Genomic DNA, 6,902 nt, shown 5'->3' with positions numbered 1-6,902 from the left:
ACCCTAACTCTAACCTAAACCCAAAACCTAAAATACCTTCAACCATAAGCCTGATCTCGATCTTAAGCACGAATATTTTTTCAAGTAGTTAAATCAAAGTTAAAGGCTCTAACACATGACTTGAAACACAACTGGATAATAGCAAGTAGAATGATACGAAAAGCAATAAGAGGCATGAGACAAATAAAATGCAGGTACCAATGAGAAAAGCCTCAATAAATGAAAATGCAAACACAAGAGAGGACAATGACCCTATCTCCTATAAAGGAAACCATTACAGCTGTAAGGAGGGATGATATGTTGGAAGGATCATCAAATGATTCCATATAGATTGAACGGAAGAACAAAAAAGGGACAAGCACACAACTATAGATCCCTAAACATTCAGAGGGAGATAGAATAACAAATATACAACTACATTTGTGAGAAGTCCAAAAACAATAGGGAACATTAGTAGGGGGTGACAACTACCCAAGAACCCTTAAAATGGATTCCAGAAGACTTTTTTTGGACAGAACGTAGTAATGCCAACGAGTAGTTCTGATTTAATTTTAGGGAATGAAACTGGCCAGTTGGAAGGGGTATTAGTGGGAGAGCATTTTGACTCTTTTGATCAAAATTCAGTTATATTTAGCATAGTTATGGAAAATGTAGACCAGGTGTAAATGTCGAGTGGGGAAAGGCCAATTTTAATAAGCTGAGAAGTGATTTAACAAAAGAGACGCAGAACAGCTACTTGAAGGTAAATCAGTGTCAGAGCATTGGGAGGCATTCAACGCAGAGATAAGAAGGGTACAGAGCAAATATGTTCCCACAAAGAAAAGGGGTGGGACTCCCAAATCTAGATCCCCTGGATGTCACGGAGCACACAGGATAGTATAAGGCAAAAAGCGAAGATTTTGTTAGGTACCGAAAACTCAATACTGCAAACAACCTAGGGGAGTATAGAAAGTGGAGGGCTGAAATGAAAAGGGACATTCGGACAGCAAAGAGTGGGCATGGAAATGTTGGCAAGTAAAATCAAGGAAAATCCAAAGCTGGTTTATAAATACATAAAACGCAAGGGAATAAATGAAGAAAGAGTAGAGATGAAAACGGTAACCTGTGTGTGGAGGCAGAAGACACTGGTATGGTTTTCAATACATACTTTGCGTCTGTCTTCACAGACAGAGGGACAATGCAGACACTGTAGTTTATGAGGAGGAGTGTGAAATATTAGATGGGATAAACCTAGAGACAGATGAAGAATTAAGTGGTTCAGCATCTTTAAAAATAGACACATCACTAGTCGCGAATGTAATAGAAACATAGAAACATAGAGAATAGGTGCAGGAGTAGGCCATTCGGCCCTTCTAGCCTGCACCGCCATTCAATGAGTTCATGGCTGAACATTCAACTTCAGTACCCCATTCTTGCTTTCTCGCCATACCGCTTGATCCCCCTAGCAGTAAGGACCTCATCTAACTCCTTTTTGAATATATTTAGTGAATTGGCCTCAACAACTTTCTGTGGTAGAGAATTCCACAGGTTCCCCACTCTCTGGGTGAAGAAGCTCCTCCGCATCTCGGTCCTAAATGGCTTACCGCTTATCCTTAGACTGTGACCCCTGGTTCTGGACTTCCCCAACATTGGGAACATTCTTCCTGCATCTAACCTGTCTAACCCCGTCAGAATTTTATATGTTTCTATGAGGTCCCCTCTCATTCTTCTGAACTCCAGTGAATACAAGCCCAGTTGATCCAGTCTTTCTTGATAGGTCAGTCCCGCCATCCCGGGAATCAGTCTGGTGAACCTTCGCTGCACTCCCTCAATAGCAAGAATGTCCTTCCTCAGGTTAGGAGACCAAAACTGTACACAATACTCCAGGTGTGGCCTCATCAATGCCCTGTACAACTGTAGCAACACCTCGCTGCCCCTGTACTCAAATCCCCTTGCTATGAAGGCCAACATGCCATTTGCTTTCTTAATCGCCTGCTGCACCTGCATGCCAACCTTCAATGACTGATGTACCATGACACCCAGGTCTCTTTGCACCTCCCCTTTTCCTAATCTGTCACCATTCAGATAATAGTCTGTCTCTCTGTTTTTACCACCAAAGTGGATAACCTCACATTTAACCACATTATACTTCATCTGCCATGCATTTGCCCACTCACCTAACCTATCCAAGTCGCTCTGCAGCCTCACAGCATCCTCCTCGCAGCTCACAGTGCCACCCAACTTAGTGTCATCCGCAAATTTGGAGATACTACATTTAATCCCCTCATCTAAATTATTAATGTACAGTGTAAACAGCTGGGGCCCCAGCACAGAACCTTTCGGTACCCCACTAGTCACTGCCTGCCATTCTGAAAAGTACCCATTTAGTCCTACTCTTTGCTTCCTGTCTGACAACCAGTTCTCAATCCATGTCAGTACACTACCCCCAATCCCATGTGCTCTAACTTTGCACATCAATCTCTTGTGTGGGACCTTGTCGAACGCCTTCTGAAAGTCCATATATACCACATCAACTGGTTCTCCCTTATCCACTCTACTAGAAACATCCTCAAAATATTCCAGAAGATTTGTCAAGCATGATTTCCCTTTCACAAATCCATGCTGACTTGGACCTATCATGTCACCTCTTTCCAAATCATTTTACCCACTACCGATGTCAGGCTGACCGGTCTATAATTCTCTGTTTTCTCTCTCCCTCCTTTTTTAAAAAGTGGGGTTACATTGGCTACCCTCCACTCCATAGGAACTGATCCAGAGTCAATGGAATGTGGAAAATGACTGTCAACGCATCCACTATTTCCAAGGCCACCACCTTAAGTACTCTGGGATGCAGTCCATCAGGCCCTGGGGAACAGCCAATGTTCCACTGGCTGTTATGCGAGGCAAGGGAGAAAAGAGCGCAGGCTCTGACCATCATTATTCAAACCTTTCTGGTTACAGGCATGGGGGCAGAGGACTGGAGGACTGCTAACATTGTGCCATTGTTTAAAGAGGGAGAAACGGATAGACCAAGTAATTATAGGCCATTCAGTCTAACCTCAGTGGTGGGAACATTATTGGAAAATGTTCTGAGGGACAGAATAAATGTTCATTCAGAATATCACAGATTAATCAAGGACTGTTAAAATGGTTTTGTTAAAGGAATGTCATATCTGACTAAATTGGTTACATTTTATGAGGAGATAATGAGGAGGGTCGATCAGGAATCATTTGATGTAATCGACATCAAGTTCAGCAAGGCCGTTGACAAGGTCACACAAGGCAGGTTGGTCAGAAAAAGTAAAAGCCCATGGGATCCAAGGGAAACTGGCAAGTTCGATCCAAAATTGGCTCAGAGGCAGGAAGCAAAGCGGAATGGTCGATGGGTCTTTTTGTGACAGGAAGGATGTTTCTAGAGGGGTTCTGCAGGGCTCTGTATTAATTCCCTTGCTTTTTTGTTATATATCAATAATTTGAACTTGAATGTCGGGGGCATGATTAGGAAGATTGCAGATGATACAGCAATTGGCAGTGTGGTTGATATTGAGGAAGACAGCTGTAGACTACAGGAAGATATCTATGGACTGATAAACTGGGTAGAACAGTGGCAAATGAAATTCAATCTGGAGAAGTGTGATGTACTGCAATTGAGGAGGGCTATCAAGGCAAGGTAATAGACAATAAATGATAGAACACTGAGAAATGTAGAGGGACAGAGGGACGGAGTGCATGTCCACAGATCTTTGAAGGTAGCAGGACAGGTATATAAGGTGGTTAAGAAGATATACAGGAACTTTATTTGAGTAGCCAAGGCATAGAATAAAGGAGCAGGGCGGTTATGCTTGAACTGTACAAAACACTAGTTAGGCCACAGGTAGAGTACTGCGTGCAGCCTGGCCACCACATTAAAGGAAATATGAGATTGCACTAGAGAGGGTACAAAGGAGGATAATGAGGATCTTGCCAGGACTGGAGATTTTTAGCTCTGAGGATAGTTTAGTTCGGCTGGGATTGTTTTCTTTGGAACAGTGGAGGCTGAGGGGAGATTAAATTGAGGAGTATAAGATTATGAAGTGCCTCGATAGGGTGGATAGGAAGTACCTATTTCCCTCAGCAGAGAGACCAGTAAGTAGGGGACATAAAATTAATGTAATTGGTGGAAGGATTTGAGGGGAGTCGAGGAAAATTTATTTCACCCAGAGTGTGGTGGGGATTTTTGACTTACTGCCTGAAATGGTGGTAGAGGCAGAAATTCTCATCACATTTAAAAAGCACATGATTATGCATTGGAAGTGCCCAAAGCTACAAGGCTGTGGACCAAGTGCTGGAAAGTGGGATTAGGCTGGATGGCTCTTTTTTTTAGCTCAGGGGCGATGGGCAGAATGGCCTCATTCTGTGCAATAATCCTCTCTGAATCTATCACAACATTTCAATATTTAATTACTATTAAAGAACCATTTAACCTTCTCTGATCTATGTAGAACAATCTCAGTTTCTCCAGTCTCCTCATAACTGAAATACTTCACTCTGATAAATTACTGGACGTTCTGCTCCGCAGCATCACCAAGGCCTTGACATACTTTCCATAGTCTGGATTGGACTAAATCTAATATTTATTTCTCCTTCTAATTCTAAGGATGAAACTCTCTTCCAATTGAACTGAGCAGTAATCTGAGTATTATTAAATATTGATTGATAGCAATGCTGTAACTTGTTCTGAGAATGCAGACGGTGACTTATCCGCTCAGCAACAGCAGCCTCTGCATGATTCCTGTTTCAATATGATCACTGTCGCCACCTACTGGTGATAACCATCTACTGCAAGCGCCAGAGTTTTTTCAACATGATTATTTAATTCCACACACAACATCTTGCATTTTCCCAGTGACGTTCACCCAGAGGTATTTCTGAGAGCAAACCACGAGAGAGCCAAGATATCAGGTGGAGTTAAGGGAGAGAGGGTCCAATTACTGCTGCAAATTCTGAGAAGATTTACTTGGGCAGATGTGAAGTGATATAGGAATATAAGAATTAGGAGCCACACGGAAGCTGGAGCCTGCTCTGCCATTCAATATGATCATGGCCCATCTTCGACCTCAACTCCACTTTCCCGTCCGATCCCCATATCCCTTGATTCTTCTGGAGTCCATAAATCTATCGATCTCAGTTTTGAATATAATCAAGGACGCAGCATCCTCAGCCCTCTGGGGCAGAGAATTCCAAAGATTCACAAACCTCTGAGTGAAGAAATTCCTCCTCATCTCAGCCTGATATTGTTGACACCTTATCTTGAGATTATGCTGCCTAGTTCCAGAGTCTCCGATCAGCGGGAGCAACCTCTCAGCATCTCGCCCGTCAATACCCCTCAGAATCATATACGTTTCAATGAGATCGCCTCTCATTCTTCCAAACTCCAAAGGAATTTCTCAGAGCAAACCACAAGAGGGCTAAGAGATCAGGAGGAGTTAATGCAGAAAGGACACAATTACTGTTATCAATTCTGAGGAGGTTTTCATGGGAAGGTATGAAGTTATATAAGAACATAATATTTAGGAGCAGGAGTAGGCCACAAGGCCCCTCGAGACTGCTCCGCCATTCAGTACGCTCATGGCTGATCATCTAACTCAACTCAACTTTCCTCCTTTAAGCCCATATCCCTTGATTCACCTAGAGTACAAAAAACTATGTATCTCAGCCTTGAATATATTCAATGACTCAGCAGGGTTTGTGGATTCTGGTGGCTCAGATAGGTCGCAGGATCTGGGAATCATTCCCAGGTATAACAAGTCATTTGAAATTATCTCCATATTACCAATGGGGATGTTCCTTGCCAGTACGAGTATATTGTTGCTGGGCAGATTTGTGCACAAATAGGTTCCATTCACAGGTGGTTGTAGTTGGCTTTCTATCTCTGCTCAGCGGGCGGGAAACAGCTAGATGTTTTTCTGCACCAAACCAGCAGATGTTTCCTGCAAGTTACATTGTGAGTTCTCGCCCGTCACTCATGGTGAAATTATGGATCTCTGTGACAAAATGTGTGGGAGAGATATGGACTGTGCGTGGGTGGGATCATCTTGGAAGTTAATTCTTCGACTACTGAATCAGTAGGCAACATCCATCTAAAATATAATTTTGATGGCATGACCTTAAAAACATGATGTTTCGTGTATGACATGTGCAGTACAGAAGACAATATAATTAGAGCAATGCAAAGCATTTGATGCATCAATTAATGAAGGACAAATCTTCTCTGGATTGTTCTATTACAATCCAGCAGACGGCAATTGATGCCTGTGCTGGTATGACATACACATATAGAGGTACAGATATAAAGATCGCAATAATCCATAACACAATTCCTGGTTCCTTTGATAATTTATACTTGACCCCATGAGCTGCAGTCTGCCGCGTTACAGTCCCATTGATGGAGCCTCTGACCGGGAATTCTAGTTACTCAAGTTTTGATCTAATTATTATTGATAGCCTTTATATTTTTAAATAAAACACCCTCTGGTACAACTGTGAGAGACATACACTTGGCATCACAACAGATGGCCATAGCTGGGTTAAGGTCAGCACCGAATCAAACTGCACAATGGCGACACTCAATTAAAGCATTTATTATAATGATTTCCCTTTCCAGGTGCAAATTAAAAATGTTACCTCAAACCAATAATATCCCAAAGCTACGGATAATCGGTTCACACTGATCGACACCGTTTAATCTTTTGTATTGAGGACATTTCAATGGTCGGTGGGACAGTAATGTAATTTCGATTAGAGAGCGAGGCAGTGTGATTTAATTCTCACCCAGATAGCTTTGGGCGGACTGTGCGAACTGCTCACAATTATACAGATAGGTGTAGATCTTCACTTTTAACATTTAGAATTGCTCAGCGTGAAATAAAGTAACAGTCTTCAAA

The sequence above is a fragment of the Pristiophorus japonicus genome, unplaced genomic scaffold, assembly GCF_044704955.1.
Source record: "Pristiophorus japonicus isolate sPriJap1 unplaced genomic scaffold, sPriJap1.hap1 HAP1_SCAFFOLD_105, whole genome shotgun sequence".
In the NCBI taxonomy this organism is placed as follows: Eukaryota; Metazoa; Chordata; class Chondrichthyes; family Pristiophoridae; genus Pristiophorus; species Pristiophorus japonicus.
This window is presented reverse-complemented; position numbering follows the sequence as displayed.